Genomic DNA, 25,049 nt, shown 5'->3' with positions numbered 1-25,049 from the left:
TCTTTCTGCCACTACCAGTCTAGACAGTCTACCCAACTCATCTTCATAAACAAAAACATGTGATTTAACTTTCCACTGTGACAACAAAATACAGCTCATTTAAAAGATGAACTGGCTGAGAGTCAGTCTACCGGTGGGCAGATGAGAACATGCTTCAGAGGTGATGGAAGGACTGCTTCCTGATCTGGGTGTTGGTTTTGTGGATGTCAACGCCATTCACGTTTAGTAAATGCTACAGATTTATTCAGTTTTCTGTGTCTGTATTTTACAAAAGAATTTTAAAGAAAAAATTAAAAACATTAAAAAAAAAAAAGATTAACTGGTTGAGAATGGAAGTCAATCTGTAAAGTACTAACGTAGTATTTATCACTGTAATTGATTTGGGGGTTTGGGTACCAGATGTACCCCATCAAGCTATATAGAGCTGGACTTCCCTGGTGGTACAGTGGATAGGAATCTGCCTGCCAATTCAGGGGACACGAGTTCGATCCCTAGTCTGGGAAGATTCCACATGCAACAGACAACTGAGACCACAACTACTGAAGCCTGCACTCCCAGAGCCTGTGTTCTGTAGCAGGAGAAACCACAAGAAGCCCCCACAAGCTGCAAATAAAGCCAGCATGTAGCAACGAAGACAAAGTACAGCCAAAAATAAAATAACAAATAAAATTATTTTTAAAACGGCCCATATCTTTTTAATTTTTTTAAAAATGACATATAGAGCCAACTGAGCCAAAGATAAAATACAAATCCTTCTAAACCAACTGCTGCAAAGAATTCTATCTTGAATTGAAACCTAAGAAGAGAAAGAGAAAGGCTGACCTGTCCTCACATGAAGCAGATATTAAATCTGAAAGATCTCAGTCTTCAATTCTCACGCTATTCAAAATTAGAAGCAAACAAAACCTTTCTGATTAATACTGCAAAGCATGTGTGTGTTTTAAGTTGCTTCAGTCATGTCTGACTCTTTGTGACCCCAGGGACTGTAGCCCACCAGGCTCCTCTGTCCACATGATTTCTCAAGCAAGAATACTGGAGTGGGTTGTCATTTCCTCCTCCAGGGGATTTTCCTGACTCAGGGATCAAACCCAAGTCTACTCCGTTGGCAGGCAGGTTCTTTACCACTAGCCTTACCTGGGAGAGTAATATTGCAAAGCATTCAGTTTCAAGTGAATTCTGCCAAATTTTCATCATTATCTACCACCTGGGCACATTTTTTTTTGAACACTAGTTATCTAACATTAAACTTAAGGCATTCCCAAAATAACTGCATTGTAATGTAAGATGAATTTTCTTTTCAGAAGAAGTGCATGAATAAATGCTGGAGAGGGTGTGGAGAAAAGGGAACTCTCTTACACTGTTGGTGGGAATGCAAACTAGTACAGCCACTATGGAAAACAGTGTGGAGATTTCTTAAAAAACTGGAAATAGAACTGCCATATGACCCAGCAATACCACTTCTGGGCATACACACTGAGGAATCCAGATCTGAAAGAGACACGTGCACCCCAATGTTCATCGCAGCACTGTTTATAATAGCCAGGACATGGAAGCAACCTAGATGCCCATCAGCAGATGAATGGATAAGGAAGCTGTGGTACATATACACCATGGAATATTACTCAGCCGTTAAAAAGAATTCATTTGAATCAGTTCTAATGAGATGGATGAAACTGGAGCCCATTATACAGAGTGAGGTGAGCCAGAAAGATAAAGAACATTACAGTATACTAACACATATATACGGAATTTAGAAAGATGGTAACGATGGCCCTATATGCAGGGCAGAAGAAGAGACGCAGAAGTACAGAACAGACTTTTGAACTCTGTGGGAGAAGGTGAGGGTGGGATGTTTCGAAAGAACAGCATATGTATTATCTGTGGTGAAACAGACCACCAGCCCAGGTGGGATGCATGAGTCAAGTGCTCGGGCCTGGTGGGCTGGGAAGACCCAGAGGAATCGGGTGGAGAGGGAGGTGGGACGGGGGACCGGGATGGGGAATACGTGTAACTCTATGGCTGATTCATATCAATGTATGACAAAACCCACTGAAAAATTAAAAAAAAAAAATAAAGAGAAGGGGGAAAAAAAAAAAAAAAGAAGAAGGGCATGTATGTATGCTCAATCGTATCTGACTTTCTGTGACCCTATGGACTACAGACTGCCAGGCTCCTCTGTCCATGGGATTCTACAGGCAAGAATACTGGAGTGTGTTGCCATTTCCTTCTCCAGGGGATCTTCCAACCCAGGGATCAAACCCGCATCTCCTGCATTGACAGGGAGATTCTTTACCACTGAGTCACCTGGGAAGCCCTTCAGAAGAAGGCTTCTGGGCAAAATAGCTACAGTAAATCCAAATGTTTCTGGGAGACCAAATCAGTAAATTATTTAAATAGAGTTCCTGAGGCCAGGTTCACTTGGAACAGTTTTAACACCTGCATATCTCCAGACAAAGCATTCTCAATTTACTCCCAACTTACCACTCTTGTGCACTGCAGGAAGTGCAAAAAAATCCCAGCAAAAACAAAGCTGCAAAAAGCAGCAAAAGTAAAGGCAAAAAGAGTTTTACGAATGTTGCCTTAATTTGCTACAGCCAGTCATGTTCTTTATTTAAACCTAATTTCTCATTTTTTATTTGACTTTTTTTCTATTTCTTGAGGTTGGTCAAATAATCCCGCTACCTCTGCATAATTAAGATTTCAGAAAGAAAGCATGACAATTCTAAGAAATACAGAATTCTAAGAAATAAAGCATAAAGGAGTTTTAACACCTGTATCTGCAAGATAGGTTGCTTGTCTCCTAGCAACCTAGAAATGTGAAATTTGATCATCCCACATCAGGGTAACAGATAACAGAGCAAAGAAATTCCAATTGACTCAGAAACCCCCATTTTCTCTTTAATGAGGAAAAAAGAAACATTTCGAGATAAAATTTTTTACTACATTAAAATTCACCACTTTTGAATCATTAATTAATAAATAGTAAGTAATTATCAGTAATCAATCATACTGATATTATTTCTAGCTGAAAAAACAACCAACAAAAAGACACCTACTGTGATTAAGGAGGCTTGATGTATTAGGAAGATCTCAGGACCTCACTACGCAGGGTTTGCAACTCTGACTTCTTTTCTATAATGCTGGTGATAAATTTAGGCTCCGTCAAGAAAGGCGTTTAAAATAAAACACTACAATGTTGGAGGGAAAGAGGCAATCACCTTCAAGAAGTATTCAGTGATCACCAGAGTGTGAATAACAACATGCTATACAACAGAATCCCTAGGTGTACATCTTTTTACACCTTGGGGGCATCTACTGCCATTAATTTGGTTCTGCCAGCCAAACAAGGCACACACTCACTAACAGGGATTGTGGGGGGATTGGGAAATACTGCACTACAACTCAAGCGGGCCTTATCTATAAGGCTGTGAGACTGGTTATGTGGTTTCATAATATGTTCTTAAGGTTCCCCTTTTCTGTCCTTGGAAACCTTTCCTATGCAGTCCTCCCTAATATATCCCTGGGGCTCGGGGATCCTCACGCTCTCCCAGGGCTCTCTAAGAGAATATGTGTCATTGTCAATTTGAGGCTGTCGCTGGAAAGATGCCCAGTCTCTTCTAGCAGCTGGGTCAGTGGAAGCCTGATTCCAGCCCACCTGCTACAGATTCCTCTGCAGGGGCTGTGGAGAGACAAGTCTGAAAAGTGGTGGGACTTCTGCCCTCCCCCTGCGCTATGCTCCTGCCAGGGAGGGGGTTGACTGTATGATTGTGACAGTTAATAAATACCTTTGGGGCTCTGGATTCTTTTCTGTCACATAATTTTTTTAAAAAACAATTCTCATCAATTTTACTTATCTCCAAATAAGATTTAAACTGTGGTTTTCCCTTGGTTATACAATTACCTATACATGCCATATAAAGTACTGAGTACAAAACTGTGTCTTCACTGCTGATCAAGGAATAGTTGAATCATGTAAAACTTCAGATGGTCTTTCTCTTCACCACACTCCTGACAGTGCCCTCACTCCTATTTCCTGATTACTTGCATTCCTCCTTATACCATGAGCAGACTCTGTTATGGCTCCCCAGAAGAACCCTAAAACTCTTCCACGTCCCCACTTTATTTATATGGCACAATCTTCTAGGTACTTCTTAGCCTTGATTGTTGTTCACTCAGTAAGTCATGTCCGACTCTTCAAGACCCCACAGGCTGTAGCATGCCAGGCTCCTCTGTCCTCTACTATCTTGCAAAGTTTGCTCAAATTCATGTCCATTGAGTAGGTGATGCTATCTAACCATCCTCTGCAACCCCCTTCTCCTTTTGCCTTCAATCCCTCAGTTAAAAAAAAAAAAGCACCTACCAACAGGTGCTGAAATGTTTTGTCCTATATATTAAGTCTGTGAAATAGAGTACAACTAAAATAAAGGATGTTTTTCCTTGTTACTATCTTCCTCTATATCCTATCCACACTGTTCCTATTAGAAATAAATACACGGTGTTTTAGTTAAACAACAGAATCTCCCATAAAGAAATCATACATAACTCAAATTCTAAGAGAAGCAAACTTCAATTAACAAGTTTAAAGACACAAACCCTACAAGTTTAAATTCTTATTTGAGCTCCCGCCACAATAAAAAGGCTTCTCGCTACCCTCCCAAAAGCAGTTCTGAAAAGTGTTGGTGGCTCACTCATGTCCGCCTCTTTACGATCCCATGGTCTGTCCATGGAATTCTCCAGACAAGAATACTGGAGTTGGTTGTCATTTTCTTCTCTAAGGGAACTTCTCAACCCAGGGATCAAACCCAGGTCTCTTCCATTGCAGGCCTGAGCCATCAGGGAAATCCCAGTAGTTTTAAAGATGAGCTTCAACTTAGAAATGAGCTGTTTTTAAGCAACAGAAGAACAAGGACTCAGATTAGGCCAAACTAAGGTCAACATTTACAACTGTATAGGATGGCAGTACCTAAAGGCACATAAAAGTCGTTCTTGGATTCTCTCTACTAAGAATGGAAGAACAATTAAAAAAAAAAAATTCTACTAAACATCAAAGAGAAGATCAACCCCAAAACTCATAAATCCATGAGAAGTGCTATCAAAGTATACCTCATAATTCACACAAACATAACAAGTATGTGGAAAATAATGCTGAACTTATCCAATAAATCCATAAAGTTACAGTATTTTTGCGACTCATTTTTTTCTTGGGTGAATTCTATTTAAACAGCAAGAAAATTTTGGTAAGTTTAAATACCTTCTTTAGATAGTAACAGTCTCAGAAAATCCTAAACTTCAGCTATAAATGCTACTTACACTTCTAATTTTAGCGTTAATTTCTAAAACATTTACCTTAAAATGCAATATTTTAAACCTCTAATTATCAACCCATTGTTTTTGCATACTCTTTAAATCTCAACAAATGAGGCAGTATAATTACCAGAAAGTAAAAGCACATTTCTCTAGGTAAACAACTGGGTGTGCCATTTTACTCTGTTGTTCAGAAACAGCCAAAGTTTGTGAGGACTAAAAATTTTCTATTGTATATAGACTATAGTGGGTTTTTTTGTAATTGAAGTATAATTGACATTCAACATCATATATTAGTTTCTGGTGCACTTTATAGTAATTCAAGATTCATATACATTTCAAAACGATCACCGTGATCTAGTTAACCATCTGTCACCATTCAAAGTTGTTATAATACTACTGACTATATTCCCTATGCTATATATCATTACATCCCCATGACTTGAACTCTGTACCCCTTAAACACCTTCATCTATTTCACCTGCCCCCCAATCCACCTCCCCTCTGGCAACCACCAGTTTGCAGATCTTATACCTGTATATAATATACTGACTATAAATTATTCCACCACCACCAAATTCTATACATTCAAGAATAGTTTTCTACTAACTTACTATTAATTAGGGGATGATATTTATATAAGGTAATTTTGACATCAAAATTCAATAATTAAAAGACCATCTAATTTTAACAGACATTTCTCCGAAAAAGATATACAGCCAGTATACATGAGATGTTCAACATTATCAGTCATCAAGAAATGCAAATCAAAGCCACAAGATATCACATTGCACCCAAGCATATGGCCATAAACAAAAGGAAAAAAGGGGGGGAAAATCAAAATCAAGTGGTGTTGAATATGCAGAGAAATTAGAACACTCATACACAAGATGGAAAATAGTTTGGTTGTTTCTCAAAATAAAGTTAAACACAGAATTTAGAAAGGATCCAGCAAATTCCACTCCTAGACATATATTCAAGAAAACTGAAAATATATCTCCACAGAAAAACTTGCATATAAATGTTCATAGCAACATTATTTATAATAGTCAAATTGTTCATCAAATGATGAATGGATAAACAAAATCTGGTATATCCATTTAAAACAATGGGCTTCCCTGGTAACTCAGATGGTAAAGAATCTGCCTGCAATGCAAGACATCCAGGTTCAATCCCTGGGTTGGGAAGATCCTTGTAGAAGGAAATGGCAACCCACGCCAAAATTCTTGCCTGGAAAATTCCATGGACAGAGTAGACTTGGGGGTTGGGGGGTGGGCTACAGACTATGGGGTCGCAAAGAGCTGGACACGACTGAGAGACTAACACACACACTTTCAAAAAGGAAGGACAGAAATAAATAACCCTAATCAAAAAAAAAAAAAAAAACCCCAAGAAACAAAAACGATGAAGCACTGATAACATTCTAAAACCTGAGTGAACCCTGAAAACATTATGCTAAGAAAAAGGAGCCAATCACAAAACACCACATAGTGTATGATTCCATTTATATAATGTCTCCAGAAAAGGCAAATATAATAGAGACAGAAAGGTTGGTGGATGCCAAGTGCTAGGGAATGGAAAAGTGTGGAGTTACTGACTGCTAATAGGGCTATGTTTCTTTTGCAGGTGATTCAAGTGTTATGGAATTAGATAGTAGGAACGGTGGCAAAACCTGTAAACACAGTAAAAATCATTGACCTGTACACTGTAAAAAGATGAACTATATGGCATGTGGATTACAACTCAAAAATAGGAAGAGTATTTTCTAATATTAAAACTGCAAATCTATATAATGCACAATTTATTTAAAAGGACACTGAAAATCAACTATTCCAAATGAGTACTTCCTTGCTAAATCAATGTCTATGTCCCTTAATGGGAGGGGATGGGTCCTGATCCCATCAATATCTTCAGAGTTTAACACAGTACACCTATAAGTGAATGGATAAAAATAATAAAGGAAAATAGCACACTGAACTGCAAACTAATCACAATTTTAAAAAATCCCTTAATATTTCCCTTCCCTGAAAAGAAAAATATTAGGATCAAGAAATTAAAAGACAGTTTGACCAACAATCTCTTTTAAGAGCAAAGAATAAACATCATTATTTTTTTCTATTGTTTACCTAAAGATAATTTAAAAAACAAACTACCACTAGATCTAGACTATCCTAAACATCTTTCATGGCAGAAGGAAAAGACAAAATGCAAATCCTCTTACCAGGAAATTAAAAACACAATTAAAAAATCAAAACTTACCAAAGCAAAGGAAAAGCAAAGTAATTAGGATAATGCTTTAAATAAGACAATGGCAATAATAGATGAAAAGAATACCACAGTAAATTTCCTTAGAACGACCACCAATTTGTAAAGCTATGTAAAGATTTTTGTGGTTATCACCATTAACATGTATAAATACAACTGATGAATACAATTTGGTTTGGAAGGAGAGAAAATATTCCAAGTCAAAATTTATGTTAGTCCTTAGAAATGAGAGCAAATACTTCAAACTATGATCATCAATTCGATGGCTTTTCTTCTATTTTTCACCTGAGGTCCAAGTAACACGTAAAGGCATACTGTGGAGAGAGAAGACAGGAAGGCAAGATAGTAGCCACTTATCTCCAACTTCAACTTTTTTTTTTAAAACAATTCTTTTCTTAAATGAATTTAGCTGCAGCACTCAGGTCTTCGTTGCAGTGCACAGACTCTCTCTAGTTGTGGCGCACAGGTTTCAGAGTGTGCCTGCTCAGCAGTTGTGGGGGCATGGGTCTAGTTGCTCTGCATAATGTGGGATCTTAGTTCACTGACCATGGATCGAACCAAGTCCCTTGCATTACAAGGTAGATTCCCAAACACAGGACCACCCAGAAGTCCCTTCAACTTTCTTAAGAAGCCAAGGCACCAGGAGAAATAACTCCTCATTCATTAAGGCACTAAACTATACAACTATGGCTAGGATCGTGGCACTGTGAGATTTTTGGGAGGCACCAGAAAACTGCCATCAACTTGACCACCTCTGGGATCCATATCTTCTCTGTGCACTGTCATGCTCCAACTCTTTGCAACCCCATAGACTGTAGCCCACCAGGTTCCTCGGTCCATGGGATTCTCCAAGCAAATATAATATGGGTTGCCATTTCCTACTTCAGGGGATCTTCCTCACCCAGGGATGAAACTCACATCTTATGCCTCCTGCACTGGCAGGCAGGTTCTTTACCACCAGCACCACCTGGGAAGTGCATTGTGAGATTTTTGGGTGGCACCAGAAAACTGCCATCAACCTGCCAACCCCAGGAATCCACATCTTACATCCAACTGAAATATTTTCACCACTGATGGCTTTCATCAAGACCCTGTCAAGTAAATGGTGCCCAATGTTTCCGGTCACCTAGCTTAGGCAAAGTCTACAGCCAAGAGCCTTTCAGGTTAACGATAAGTGCCCCCCACTCCTTACCACTCTTCATGATTTTATAAAGACTGGGGAAATAAGGAACAATAACACAGCTTTCAATTAGGTAAGTCCCTCTATCTCTGAACATAATATCCTTTAAGAAGTGGTATCCAATCTATGTCTTGAGTCTTACCTTTTCTCCACTTTTTAGTTCCATATGAAAACTCGGTTCTTAGTTCAGAGCTCCAGAACCTATTTGGAGAAGGAATTAAAAGTCCTAGCAAAGATAACTTGAATTGGAGACTAAGCTCCTAGCCTGTTCTCCTTGCCTTTGACAGGACAGTTCATCTTTTGCTTACAGAATAAACAATATGAAAATACGAATTAGACAAGAGTCATTTTAAGATGGGCTTCCCTGGTGGCTCAGAAAGTAAAGAATCCACCTGCAAAGTGGGAGAGTTGAGTTGGATCCCCGAATTGGGAAGATCCCCTGGAGGAGTGCATGTCAACCCACCCCAGTATTCTTGCCTGGAGAATCCCCATGGACAGAGGAGCCTGGTGGGCCCGTGGGATTGCAAACAGTCGGAGATGACTGAGCAACTAAGCACACATTTTAAAATAATTTATATAAAATCTAGTCCGTGAATGGTAAATACTCTTTTGTGTTTTTAAAATCCTGATGTTGTCTTCTAAGATATGTTAAGGCTCTAAAATACCATCATGAAGAACTCTTAATCATTCATCATTTAATATATTAATCAAAGCTTTATGAAAAAAACTTTGTCCTAACAGAATATGGATTACAACTGCCATCTATTTAGATTTCAAGAACAACTTTTAAAAATTATTTGTTCCTATTTATAAACTCACAACAGAACTGAAAGGATTCTGGACTTGGCATACAGAACATTTCTGGTCTCCATTAAGATTTTATACACACACATATATATAACCAGAACTCTCAAACTTGGAATGTAAATTTGTAGACCCACTTTAGAAAACTGTTTAGCAATATCTACTAAAGATGAATTCATATATACTCTATGACCTAGCAATTCTACTCTAGTTACACATCCCAACAGAAACACATATTCACCAAAAGACATACCAGGGTATTCAAAGAAACACTATCCATAATACTGGAGGCTACTCAAATGTCCATTAACATCAGAATGGGTTACTAAATCATGTTAACTTCACAGCATGGAATATTACAGTCACATGAATGAACAAACTATAACAACATATAATATCACAGGTGAATCTCATAAACCTAATTATGTTGAGCAAGAGAAACCAGACACAAGAGCTTTTACTGTATGACTATACTTTATATAATAAAGATCAAAACCAGGCAAACCTAATCTGCCAGTTGAGTTGTTACCCTGGGTAGGGACACAACTGGAAGAGCACTTGATACGAGCTTTTGGAGTGCTGGTAATGCTGCTGCTTGAACTGGGTACTAGCTAAGGTGCATGTTTAGCTTGTGAAAATTCACTGAGCTACAATACACACCTATGATTTGTGCATGTTTCTGCAGATAAATCACACTAACAATTCCAGAAGGATTGAGAAAAGACTAGGAGAGGATTTGTGAAACTGAGTCGCCCTAAAACTGAGTTCCTCTGCTCAGTTTATGATTAATCTCTCTCCTAAACTTTATTTCATTTCTTGTCCTGCTTCTGTTCCTCTCAGAACAGAAGGCTATCAAAAAAAAGCGGGGGGTTGGGGGGGTGGAGGATGGAACAAAGCAGGACCCTGTGGGGCCTTTCGAGATACAAAAGTCCCTCTCTACATCCTGTTTCTTGTTTGTAGAAAGGCTTTAGTCTCCCAGATCTTCCCGAAGTTCCAAAGACCAGACTCAAGCATTTAATGATTAGAATAGTCACAGGACTCCTAGTTCCTCCTGAAGGAATATAGAAAACAATCTGACGCATACTTTTGAGTTGTTCTGCAGAAACTAGTAGAGTTTAGTGACTATGAGATTAGAGTTTGTGGTAGCAGATCCCCAATCAGTTTGAACAAGAAGGCTGAGATTTTCCCAAAATATCACTGCTACCTCACCTCCAACCAATCAGAAGGAGGTCCAGGATCTAATCACATACATATCCTACCACCCTCCTATCCAACACCTATCTTTAAAAAGCCTTGCCTGAAAGCCATCAGGGAGTTTGGGTCTTTTGAGCATGAGCTGCCCGGTTCTTCTCGCTTGAAACCTGCAAATAAACCTTTATTTTTCTGAAAACACCCGCTGTCAGCCTCACTTTCTACAGGAATATGCACCCTTGCCTGATTACCAGTTAACAGAGTAGACTGTGAGCCCTCTGCAGACTGGGACCTTTGCGTGATTCACTACTGTATTCACCCCAGCACTTAACAGGGAGTGGCATATCCTGGATACTTTATTAGCACATGCTGACTAAATCAGGCATGGAGGTGTAGCTTTAACAGAAACCTACCTAAAGAAATGGCAGCTAATCTTAATGCCATCTTAACTTACTAGTTTGCATTTATTTAAAAGTATTCATATTACTTTACAATTCACCAAATAAATACAAGGCTAGATATTAAGCCATATGGGGCTTCCCAGGTGGCTCAGCAGTAAAAAACCCACCTGCAATGCAGGAGACGCAGGTTTGATCCCTGGGTCGGGAAGATCCCCTGGAGGAGGGCATGGCAACCCACTCCAGTGTTCTTGACTGGAGAATCCCATGGACAGAGGAGCCTGGCAGGTTATGGTCCACAGGGTCACAAAGAGTCATACATGACTGAAGCGATTTAGCATACATGCAACAAAAATAAGAAACAAAGGAGAAATAACCTCTCCAACCTTTAGAAATAAAATATTTAGCATAGTGTATTGGGTACAACTAGGTATTCAATAAATGTTTGTGGTACATATGAAGGAAAATTAGTATTTTAATTGATCCCACTGTAATTCCTAAAGTCTTCTGTTCTAAAAACAAACAATTGGTATATCAAAAAATGAAATAGTCTAAATTAAAAAGAGTATATTCAAATACACAAAACCTGAAAGTGACAGACATGTCCAGAATCCAGACACTCGTGCTAACTGCAGCCTTCCTGACTCTGCTGGCCCCATGAGCTACCAGAGTTCTCTCAGTTACACTTGCTTATCATCAGATGATGATGCTTACAGTAGAGCACAATGGGGCAGAGATTATAGGCGGGAAAAGTTTGCTGTAACTCAGGCCTTGTCTGGAGTTTCCCTTCTCTTGGAAGAACAATAAGAACCAAGATGGAGACGCATTAAGCATTTCTTATCTTTGCTTTTACCTCATCACAGAATGTTCTACTATGCAAGTGCGTAACTGCTTGCATTTTATAATTAACATCACTCAAAGACTTTATCAGGCCATGACTGATGCTTTTGACCTCATTAAGTCAAAAGCTTATTAAAGAAAAGATAATCAAAAGAAGTAATCACAATCATAAGGTTCCAGTTAAAAACTGAACACACAGATCTGCCTCATCCCTTCAAAAAAAGTGCAAGTGTTAGTCACTCAGTCATGTCCAACTCTGTGACCCCATGGACTGTAGCTTACCAGGCTCTTCTGTCCATTGGATTCTCCAGGCAAGAATACTGGAGTGGGTTGCCATTTCTTCCTCCAGGGGAATCTTCTCGACCCAGGGGATCAAACCTGCATTTCCTGCACTGCAAGCAGGTTCTTTACCATCTGAGTCACCAGAAAAGCCCCTTTGTCCCTTCCAAAACCCTCTCAAATGTAAATGTTAGTCATTTTTAAATTTCTTTTTTGCCTCAAATTTAACAAAACTTTACTAACAGGAGAGGAAGCAGCAACAAAATCCTGCAAGTTAGAAGCAGGATAGGTGAGAACTTACACAGCAGACCCAAGAAACCTGAATCTTAAACCAGAAAGCAGGAAAGCAACCTCTCTTGCACTGTACCCTCTCAACGCTTAAGAACTGGTGGTAGCAGGTACCAGAGAAAGTAAGAGTGAAAATGAGATTTAAAAGCAGAAAGAGAAGATGGAGACCCAGTTAAACACACACAGCTCCCAGAATCCCCATTAAGAGACTGGAGGTTTACTTTTTGGAGAGTGTGAGGCAGTAGAAGTCTGGACTGGAGACACCAGAGATTTGGAGAAAGAATGGATTGTCAGAAAGGAGTGATTAAGTGAGAGACTTAGGTACTAAACCTTGAGATCCCCCAGTCTACCTCTGTCAATCAGCTCTTAGAACAGTAGCAGCCAGGCCTAAGCACTGGGCAAACTGACCAGCCTAGGAAAAGAGACAGAAAACACTGTCACTCAAAGAAACAATCTAGTTAGATTAAAAGGCAGTAAGGCCTGTCAAGAAGCTCCATCAACCACAGTGAGCTTCCAAATTGCTCTACCAGCTGTGTACTTTTAACCAAGCAGGTAAAGATCACCTACTTCTAACTCAAAGATCATAAAAGACCAAAGCAAGGAGAATAAAGGCAACACAGAGGAAAGAACTATGCAGGAAAGCATAAACTTTAAAAAGAAAAAATTTTCAATAATTTCAGAGAAACAAGAGAAAAAAATTAAAACCATAAAACATGGACAGTGTGCTACTAAAGGAAAGATTCTAACATTTACTGAGCATCTACTATATGCTGAACTCTATTCTCTGTCCTCAGACACTCAGTCGTGTCCGACTCTTTGTGATCCCATGGGCTGTGGCCTGGTAGGCTTCTCTGTCCATGGGATTCTCCAGGCAAGAATACTGGAGTGAGCTGCCATTTCCTGCTACTAAAAAAAAAGTGTGTGGGGGGGGAGGCAATGAAAGAGTTTTGAAAATTTTAAAAAATATATTAAAATTTTATCAAAGAGAAAATTGAGACTATCTCATAGAAAGCTGAGAAAAAGGTGAAAAATAAGAGATCAAAAAATTTTAAGAATTGGTATAAAAGATTCAAGATCCAAAGAGAGAAAGGGCGGGGGGGGGGAAGCAGAGGAAAAAAAAGGTCAACCAAACACTTTTTAAAATTTCCCAGAACTGAAGGACATCAGCTTTTAGACCAAAAGGGCTCACTGAGTGCCTGGCACGACAGACGTAAACAGATCTATACCAAGGTACAACACAGTGAAATTTAACAACACTGAGAACAAAAGAAGTTCCTAAAGGCTTCCAGAAAAACAGAAAGTAGGCCACATTTAAAGAATCAGATGTCACAACTGGCTTCAGTCCTCCTAATAGTGGAACCCAGAAGGCAATGGAACAAATGGCTTCAAAATTCTAAAGGAAACTGTTTTCGACCTAGAAGCCTGGAAATCAAGGTAAGGGTGCAGACTAAAAAAGAAAAGTCTTAGATGTTCTAAGTCTCAACAACAACCACAAAAAAGTATAACTCATGCATTCTTTCTCAGAAAAGTACTGAGGGTGTATTCTACAGAAATGAGACAATCAAGGGGGAAAAAAGTGTGAATCAAGGCAAGGGGCTTCTATTTTAAAAACTGGAAAAGGAAATCTTAGGATGACAACTAAACAGCAGACCCCGAAAGCAGCCTATGGTACAGTTCAAAAAAACAGGAAAGACGGACTTCCCTTGCAATCCAGTAGTTAAGACTCCATGCTTCCACTGCACAGGCCTGGATCTGATCCCTAGGTGGGGAACTAACACCTGCATGCAGCCAAAAACAACCCAAAAAAGAGCCACACATCCCCCATCCAACAATGAAATCAATAAAATACCTGATGTGTTTGAACATATCAAAAAATTAAGATTAAGTGAGAGTCTGAGGATGAGTCATGCTATAAGCAATTTATGATATATCCCAGAAAATGAGGCAAACAAAAAAAAAACTGTGGTTAACTTTAAGGAAAATAAGGTAGTTAGGCAAGTAAAACTAATCACAGCATACAATATATCTCAGCTGTGAACATTATTTATTATTTTAAATTACTGTAAATACTGAATATTGATCTAACTACAATACGGATATAACTATACTAGAAAGATATAGAGACAGGAAATGGGAGCATATGCAGTTGTGGTAAAAAAGAGCTAAACCCTTAAATCTCCTAGTGGTCAATTTTTTAAATGTTGAAAACTGAAATCAAGAAGTAATATCTTATGTTTTTTACCTTCACAAATAATAACAAAACAGCAAAAGAAAGAGCTAAGACACAGGCAAAAGTAAGCAGGAGACTGCTATTTTTGGTAACAAGCCTGTAATATCTGATTCTAACCTATACGTAAGAATAACTGTATGTAAGATATAAAAACTAAATATTTAGGTTAGTGCAAATGTAACTACAGGGCTATATTCTTGCCTGGAAAAACCTATGGACAGGGGAGCCTGGTGGGCCACAGTCCATGGGGTTGCAAAGAATCAGACACAACTGAGCCCACACACACAAATGTAACTGCAGCTTGGGACTGTGAATTTTAACTTACTATAACTAAGTTCTATATAGTTATATGTCACTATAACTATGACAAACTTAGACAACATATTAAAAACCAGAGACATTACTTTGCCAACAAAGGTCCATCTAGACAAAGCTATGGTTTTTCCAGTAGTCATGTATGGATGTGAGAGTTGGATTATAAAGAAAATTGAGCGCCGAAGAATTGATGCTCTTGGACTGTGGTGTTGGAGAAGACTCTTGAGAGTCCCTTGGACTGCAAAGAGATCAAACCAATAAATCCTAAAGGAAATCAGTCCTGAATATTCATTGGCAGGACTAATGCTGAAGCTGAAACTCCAATACTTTGGCCATCTGATGTGAAGAACTGACTCACTGGAAAAGACCCTGATGCTGGGAAAGACTGAGGGCAGGAGAAGAAGGGGATGACAGAGGATGAGATGGTTGGATGGCATCACAGACTCAATGGACATGAGTTTGAGTAAGTTCCAGGAGTTGGTGATGGACAGGGAAGCCTGGCATGCTGCAGTCCATCGGATCACAAAGAGTTGGACATGAACTGAACTGAACTGATAACTAAGTTCAAACACATCTTTATTAATCAAAATAAGAACAATTATAATCAGCACATTTTTGTCAACAAGAAATAAGTTTGTTTATTCATGTAGCATAAAAATCCATGCTTTGGGATTTGACAAACTCTTGAAAAGCATTTTCTACCTCCTGCTATTTGTGGAAGCATTTTCTCTGCAAAAAGTTGTCAAGATGCTTGAAGAAGTGGTAGTCAGCTGGCAAGAGGTCAGGTAATATGGCAGATAAGGCAAAATTTTGTAGCCCAATTCATTCAACTTTTGGAGCACTGGTTGTGTGACATACAGTCAGGGGTTGTCATGAAGTAAAACTGGGCCCTTGCTGGGCCCAGTATCTGTTGACCAACGCTGGTTGCAGGCATGCACTTTTTGGTGCATTTCATCAATTTGCTAAGCATAATTCTCAGATGTAATGCTTCTGCTGGGATTCAGAAAGCTGTAATGGATCACACCGGCAGCAGACCACCAAATAGTGACCAAGACCTTCTTGGGGTGCAAGTTTGGCTTTGGGAATTGCTTTGAAGCTTCTTCTCAGTTCAATCACTGAGCTGCTTATCACTGGTTGCATAAAATCCCTTTTTGTCACATGTCACAATCTGATAGAGAAATGGTTTGTTGTTGTTGTGTACAATAAGAGAAGACAATGCTTCAAAAGGACGATTTTTTGATTTTCAATCAGCTTATGAGGCACCCACTTATCGAGCTTTTTCACCCTCCCAATTGGCTTCAAAAATCAAACAACCATAGAATGGTCAACACTGAGTTCTTCGGCAACCTCCTGTGTAGTTGAAAGAGGATCAGCTTCAATGATTGCTCTCAGTTGGTCACTGTCAACTTCCAATGGCTGGAAACTATGCTCCTCATCTTCAAGGCTCTCATCCCCTTTGCAAAACTTCTTAAACCACCAATGCACTGCACATTCATTATCAGTTTCTGGGTCAAATATGTTGCTGATGTTGCGAGTTGTCTCCAACACTTTATGACTCATTTTGAACTCATAAGAAAATTGCTCGAATTTGCATTTTGTCTAACATCATTTTCCTAGTCTAAAATAAATACAAAATAAACAGCACGTAATGTCATTAGCAAAAAAATATAAAGTGCAAAATGTACATTAAAATGACTTATATTACATTTAAGAATGTATTCCAATGTCAAACAGCAAAGTCCAACAATGTAAAATTACATTTACTTTTGTATCAACCTAATAAACAGAAAAAAGACTTAAAATGTAGTTACAAAATGTGTCATGAAAGGGAAATCTGGTATTACAGGAAACTAACTTAACTGAGGGAGAAGGGAGGAACTCAAACTCCCCTTAGGACAAACTACCTAAACTGAGAGGGGCACTAGGAAGAAGGCAGCATTCCAGGTAGAGGAAGAGGAGGGATCCTGGCCAGAAAAGGTGATAGGTGATTTTTCTAGCAAGTGAACAAGTTCCCCAGGGAAACAACAAATAATGAGAGTCCATCTCTACCCCCTTCTCCCAAGTCCTGATGTCCCCACCTACCTCTTACCCGTCCTTCAAGGCCAAGCTCAAGCTCCATCTTCTCAGAAGGTTTCTGCAAATCTCTGGAAGAGATGCTCTCTTCCATCTCAAAACGATGCCATTTATCCACTATCTTATTCTCTTAATTAATATAATTAATATTACATACCATAATACATTCTCAGGGATTGAACTCACTCAATAGGTATTTAATGAATACTTACTATATGCAAAAAAAAAAAAAACTGTGCTGGTTACTAAGAGTAAGGGAAGAATAAAAAGGAAGGAAAGAGAACAAAAAAAGCAGCAGTCTTCAGATGCAATGAACACAGACCGTGGTTTCTAACATCATTCTCCAATAAAAGGAACCAGAGTTCTTTGGAGAAACAGCTGAATCCAGGATGGCTCAGGAACTATACATGGTGAGCCTGGTGTCAAAAAGTTAAGAAGTGCTTTAAAACCCACAAAGATGGAGCTCTGTCAAAGGGATACAAGTACCAACTGAAGGAGATCCCAATGGCAAAAGCTAGAACCACCTAACAAAATAGTGTTGGCTTATAACTCAAAGAATAAAATTAATGAGCCCATACCAGTATCAATGAATAAATAATGAAGAGACAAATGTCCCATGCAGAAAAATTCCAAATAACTTAATGTAGACACATTAACTTCAATGAGGTGGTGGAACTTAACTCCCCAATCCTTAAGTACAAGCTGTACATAGTGAACACAATGACTTCCTTCCAAAAAGCACAGTACAAAAGGGTGGGGGAAGGTGGAGTCATTTTATGTAGAGAGATTTGACAAACACTACTTCAGTCAGGTGATCAAAGTCAACATCAACCATGTTAAGTTGTTGACAGTACGTTGACATACTGTTGACAGTATGCATTCTTGATATGATGTGATGAAAACAGCACTTTACCTCTGTGTGGCTTCCTCCCCAAATCTAATCATGAGAAAAGCATCTAACAAACCCCAAAGAAAGGACATCCTACAAATAATTAATAGTCTTTAAAAATGTCAAGGTCATCAAAAACAAGGAAAACTTAAGAAACTGTCACAACCAAGAGAAGACTACAGAGATATGATGACCTAATGTAATGTGGAATCTGTATAGGCTCCTGAAACAGAAAAAGAAGACATAGATAAAAACTGAAAATCTTAATAAAGTATGGACTTCAGTTAATAATAACATATCAATATTAACTTAATTGTTTAATTAATTTAATATTAATTAATTAATTGTTCGTTAATTATCAACAAATATACCATACTAATATACCACGTTAGTGGCAAAACTGGGTCTGGTGTATACAGAAACTATACTACTGTCAATGTTTCTGAAAATCTAAAAATGTTACAAAACGTTTATTTTTAAAAAATATTTTTAACATTTTTTTTTTAAGGAAAGGAGAAAAGCCTGAAGAACACACACCAAACTTGCAAAGCAGTCATGCCTCTGGGGAAAAGAATGGGAGGGAAGTCAAGCTTTCCTTTACAAGTTACTATTTGACTCTAGAATATGAAGAATGTATCTGTGTGCCACTCTGTAACAAGAAATGTTCAAGGTTATTGCCACATTTAAGTACTGAATGACAAAATGAAATTGTTATTAAACAGAAACCACTCCTTAAACCTTTGTATTTTATTTACTTATTTGGCTGCATCAGGTCTTAGTTACAGGAAGAGGGATCTTCGCTGCATCACGGGAGATCCTTCGTTGCAGCGTAAGGGCTTTAGCTGTAGCCTGCAGTCTCAGTAGTTTCGGTGCACGGGCTAAGTTACTCAACGGCATGTAGGATCTCAGTTCCCCAACCAGGGATCCAATCCCCGTCCCTTGCATTGAAAGGCAGATTCTCAACCACTGGACCACCAGGGAGGTCCCATCAACCTTTATGTTTCCATTCATAAACTATCCAATCTCCAGAGAGACCTCCAAATCACATTCAAGCCACTGATTACCAACTGATAAGATTGCAATACACAAATTTAAAAGAATAACTGTCAAAGATTATACTAAACTGCTAGGGGAGAAATATATAATACAGTAAGAAAATATTTCACTAGAAATGTTCTTAAATTTGATCAATACTGAGAGATGGTATATAAAACTTTAAGTTGTGGTATTTAGAAAAAAAAATGAGTGAGCTGTAGCTTCTCTGGTGGCTCAGTGGTAAAGAATCTGCCTGACAAAAAATGAGTGAGTCTAATTGTAACAGCAAGATGTGCAAAGGGGTGTCAGTTAACACTCAGTTGATGAAGGCAACAACATACACTACACATCTATCGACACAGCCATGAGAAGCAATGAATCACAACTGGAGTGTGTAAAATTCAACAGATTCAATACATGATATTCACCAACTGCCTGGTATATTGGCTAAAGTAACTTGAGAATAAGGATGAGATCACCAAGTTGATTCTTTGCATTAATCTCTAATTAAAGTGTTAAAAGTTGCTTTATCTAAATGAGCATTATCCATTACTATAAGAATATGGTTCCACTAAACAGTTATAATGTTCAAAGATAACATAAGAATAAATTATTAAGAAATCAAAGTAATCATTTTAAAGCTCCAAGAACAAGTAAATCAGAGAATCTCACTTGAATTTCTCTAAGTCTTTCTTGTTTTTAGTTAGCAAAATACAATATTACTCTCATGGTAGGATTATTTTATAATTTAATATAAAGTAATATAATATTGGTGATGTTCAGGATAAAGTAATTTGAAGTTATATGTAGGGAAACCAATGGGTGGCATCCGTTTAGACAATGCCAGAATTTCCTACAGGACTTCACTGAGAGTCACACACAACGGATAGTTGAAGATCTGCAGCTCCTGGTCACTCATAAATCCTGGTTCTGCATTCATAACAAATTATACAAAAGTGCTCTCATGATGTATTTCCTCATGATAATATCTGCTTAAAATATCATACCATTGCCTTTTAGAGTTACAGACATGAATATTTATGGATGAAATGATGTGATTTCTAGAATTTGCTACAAAATAGTATAAATGGAAAAAGTTAACTATTTGTTGATTGTTAAAGCTGAGTAACGGGTGCATAAGTTTTATTATACTAAATTTTTGTATATGCTTGAAACTTTTCAAAGTAAAAAGTTGAAAATATAAATAAATACTAACAAATTACTCCTAGAAGCAACCCAAGGGCTCATCAACAATTGGATTAAGAAGATGTGAAAGACAAACACACCTCCCCACACACACCTTCTTAATATATACACACAATGCAATATTATTCCACCACAAAAAAGAATGAAATACTGCCATCTGCAGCAAGCAGGTGAAACTAGACAATAATATGCTTAGTGAAGTAAGTCAGATAAAGACAAATACTGTATATCACTTACATGTGGAATCTGAAAAATAATACAAATGAATGTATATGGAAAACAGACTCACAGATACAGAAAACAAACCTTCAATTACCAAAGGGAAAAGCGAAGGAAGGAAGCACAAACTAGGGGTGTAAGATTATCAGATACAAGCTAGTATATGTAAAATAAATAAGCAACAAGAATATACATATACAGGGAATTATACTCATTATCTTATAATAATCTATAATGGACTATAACCTGAGAAAATACCAAACCACTATGCTATACACTTAAACTAACACAGTATTGTAAACCAATTAAAATTTTAAAAAAGAAAGCAATTACACCTACAACTCAACAACAAAAAGCAAACAATTCAAAAATTTGAACATTTGAATTTGCCCAATTCAAAAATTGGCAAAGGATTTGAATACACAATTCTCCGATATGTACAAAAGGCCAATAAGCACATAAAAGACGCTCAGTTTCACTAATTATCAGGGAAATGCAAACCAAAACCATTGTGAAATGCCACGTTACACCCAGGCTTTATCAAAAACAAAAACAAAACACAAACAGAAAGCATATGTGTTGATGAGGATGTGACAAAACTGGAATGCTTATTCATTGCTGGTGGGAATATAAAACAGTGCACTGCTATGGAATACAGTATGGCAGTTTCTCAAATAATTAAAAATAGCAATACCATAGTGAAAGTGAAAGTCACTCAGTCAAGTCTGGCTCTTTGGACCCCGTACAGTCCATGGAATTCTCTGGGCCAGAATACTGGAGAGGGTAGCCTTTCCCTTCTTCAGGGGATCTTTCCAACACAGGGATCGAACCCAGGTCTCCCGCGTTGCAGGCGAGTTCTTTACCATCTAAGCAACCATGGAAGTTCAAGTAAAGTGGAGTGGGTAACCTATCCCTTCTCGAGGGGATCTTCCTGAACCAGGGAACAAACTGGGGTCTCCTGCATCGCAGGCAGATTCTTGACCAGCTGAGCTACCAGGTAAGCAATACCATATAAACCAACAATTCCACTTCTGTGTATATACCTAAAGGAATTCAAAGCTTGGACTCTTTTGAAACTTATTTACCCATTATTCACAGCAGTATTATTCACAATGGCTAAAATGTATTGCCAGATAAAACAAAATACAGTATACACATACAATGGATGTTATTTAGCTTTAAAATGGAATGAAATTCTGACACATGACACAATGTGGATGGACCATGAGGACATTATGCTAAGTGAAATAAGCCAATCACAAAAGGATAAATACTGTATTACTCCACCTATATGAGGTACTCAGAGTAATCAAATTCACCGATGGAAAGCAGAATGGTGGCTGTCAGGCTTGGGGAGGGGGAAATAAGACAGTTACTATTTAAGGGGTAAGGATTTTCTGGAAATGGAGGGTGGTGAAATGAAGGCTGCCCAACAACATGAATATACTAAACAAAATAAAAATTAAGAAAAGAGCCACAGGGGAAGCATTCACTCCTTCCTCTAGAATCATGACGTCATCTAACACTTGAATATGCAAAATGTTTGGCCTGCCAGAGATGAAATTCTTTCCCTCATTTATCAAAACCTTCCTTCACAATCCTGAAAGAACTTACCCAAAGCTGATCTACAACGCCAGCAGAGTACAATACAAACTTATTAGTGATGCCACAAGCAACTCACTTCTTTAGCAGGGAGGGAGTCATCTAAAACAAACATTCTGCAGCCTGTTTTTAAGCAGATACAGCAGAGTCATCATTGCCTACTTTCACTGGTTTTAAATCCAAATATCTCAAAACATTTCAGGAAGTATTTGGGAAAATGCACGATATAGCCCGTGATCTATTACAGTGAGGCAAAGATAGCTTGGAATGGATGAATAGGGTAAATGGCCTCAGAGAGAGCAGCACACAAGTTTCTCAACACTGGGCCTACCTAGAGCTTTCTGAAACAGTGCTTCAGAATGTATGGAGACACAAGCTCATGTTTTAAAACACAAAGAGAAAAAAATAAAGCCATAGGAAATTTATGAGCCCAGACTATCTGTATAGTCTGGGGTGATGCTAAATTCAAATTAGGGACATATTGCTCTACCAATCAAAAGACCATAAAGGCAAAACCATTGCTTGCAGTTATGAATGAATCATAGTTTTCTCCTACATTTACTTCATTAGAAGACCAGTTCAATTTGACTAACCATATCAAATAGAAGTCAGAGGTCCCTTTGTGACAACCAAAAAGTACCATGCTTCTATCAAGTTGCCTAGACAATTCAACAACATTCCATAATTCGAAAGCCTTTTAAATACGTATATTCTCTGACCAAGCATTTCCACCCACTACAAATTTATACTAAGGAAATAGTTGAAGATGTATGTAAAAGAAACTTTAGTGACTGGAAAAAACTATAAACACCCTTAGAGACCAACAACAGGCAACTGATTAAATTACAGTCTAGCCATACAATTGCATGCTATGCAGATGTTAAAATATGAACCCATCTCATTATACAGCTATAGTGTCTGCCTTTCTACATATATGTGCTCAATACACACACATGCAAACTTGAGAAGGCAAATGTGTTTCAGAACATGTGGGTATGTAAACATTCATGTACACATATGCACAAAGTGTGTAAAAGTATCATCAGGGGCCCATAAAACTGCATGTATGTATAAAGATGTGCCTGAGTACTTACGTGTGGGTGCATAAGACAATACAAATGTATATGTATGTATCTGCTAATGTATATGCTTATATTTGGGCCATAAGCCTGTGTTTAAGTAGTTGAGTATTTACCCTTGTAATCACTACTTAGAAGCTGTGACCTTGAGCAAGTTATCGAGCCTCTAGAGAGTCTTGACTTCATCATTTAACGTCATCTATACAACATCAAATGCTGTCTCAAAGGGGTTCTGTGAGGATTAAGTGAAATAATGGATGTAAAGTACTTAGTACCATGACTGGCACAGAGTAAATGCTCAATCAATATTAACTTTCCTTATCTGGACACATACACTGATCTACTCTTGTATATATTTACACAGCTGTAATTACACAAAGATACACAAAATATTAACTTTGGTTATCAATAGGTGATAGGTTTTCGGTGTGGGGTTTTGGTTTTGTTTTGGGTTTTGTGGTGGGTTTTTTTGGCTTTCGTATTTTGCAAATTTTCTAGGAATGTCAGTTCCTTTTTTCATTATTCTTTTGAACATTTCTTCAAAACAATGATTTTTTTAAAAGTAAAAAAGATGGCCTGTCCTTAGCATACCTCAATTTTGCATATTTAAAGCTATTAACCACTACACCAAGAAATACGTAATTTTAATACTTCACCTTTTTTTGTTGTTGTTTCTAGCAGTATGTCAACATTACCTAATAGCTCAAGAAGATGGCAGTACAAAGAAAAGCCTCAGCTTTTTGCTTGTTTGCTTTATCCTAGGCAAGATGAAAGAATGAACTAGATCACAATATGGGATACATGTGATCTGTGAACACCTCTGTGACAGTTAAGTGATATTCATATTTTACTAAAGCAGAGAGGAACCCTGGGCCTTGCCCAAGGTCATACAAAAAAGCACGTAGCCCAGGCTGTGAGAGAACTAAGGACTAGACTGCACTGCCACAATTTGAGCGTGCTTATGAAACCAAAAAGCTAAATTCTTAAAATTAGTCATATGAGGAGTCAGGCTGTAGGAGGGAGGAAATTACAACACAGAGCTGATGATAGCAAAAAACCCCAGCAACTGGCCCCACCAGGATTAATCTACATGTTTTAATCATATTGGTTTTCCTCACTTATAAAATATAAAACTGTAGATCATCTATGATAGGACATTTAATTTCATAAAAGCACAATTCCATTTATATGCAAATTAAACTGAAAGCATCTGAAAAAAAATGCACGCAGATACCTGCGGTTCCAGTCAACATCAGTTAGCCACCTGGATCAGTTCCCACAATTACAATGTGTTAAATACCTCTAAAAACCCTGCAAAATGTCTCCCTCGAATTTCCGAGGGAAATCAGGCTACAGACAGGCGAGTAAAAGAAGCAGCTTTTTCCCCTAGGGCTTCAATTAAGAAATGATACCCGAGATAATAATCCACCCATCCCCTATACATTTTCTCCCCAGCTATGCTATTCAATTTCTTTAAACGTCACTTCCAAGCTTGGAAAACACACAGCCGGGCACACGCCCTGCAGCCTGCAACGTTACGTAGTTCGACATTTTAGGGGCATCACTAGTTAAACACCGCGTTTTCCAAATCTACTGCGAACTGGGACTTGTCCCTCGTATCATTTTGACTTCTGTCTTTAAACGCAAGCGAGGGGAATGGGTTTTGACGAGCAGACTAGGCTCTGAAACCCTGAGTAATCGCATCTCACTGCGGAGAGCTGTCGGCAGCAGGGATTTTAATCTCCTCTCCACCTAATTTCCTTTACATTTCACGTTTTTGGTTTGGTGTCCCCCCCCCGCCCTTTTCCAGTGACATCAAATTCAAGGTGGAAAAAGGCAAACTGAATGCCCT

The 25,049-nt window shown here is 38.2% G+C and overlaps 1 protein-coding gene and 1 long non-coding RNA gene across 2 annotated transcripts in view; both read right to left on the bottom strand.

Annotated features, from left to right (window-relative positions):
* NDFIP1 (Nedd4 family interacting protein 1) overlaps positions 1–25,049 on the bottom strand; it is a 49,367-nt gene that overhangs the window by 23,727 nt on the left and 591 nt on the right. The gene's annotated exons all lie outside the window — the stretch shown is intronic.
* LOC136156233 (uncharacterized) lies at positions 15,707–24,969 on the bottom strand. Its single transcript, XR_010660913.1, has 2 exons — positions 17,177–24,969; positions 15,707–16,712 (listed from the first exon to the last, which is right to left on the bottom strand). It is a non-coding gene; the product is annotated as an uncharacterized lncRNA (long non-coding RNA).

Source organism: Muntiacus reevesi, chromosome 1 (assembly GCF_963930625.1).
Source record: "Muntiacus reevesi chromosome 1, mMunRee1.1, whole genome shotgun sequence".
Classification (NCBI taxonomy): Eukaryota; Metazoa; Chordata; class Mammalia; order Artiodactyla; family Cervidae; genus Muntiacus; species Muntiacus reevesi.
The sequence above is the reverse complement of the archived record's forward strand: the minus strand, read 5'-3'. Positions and strand labels throughout refer to the sequence as shown.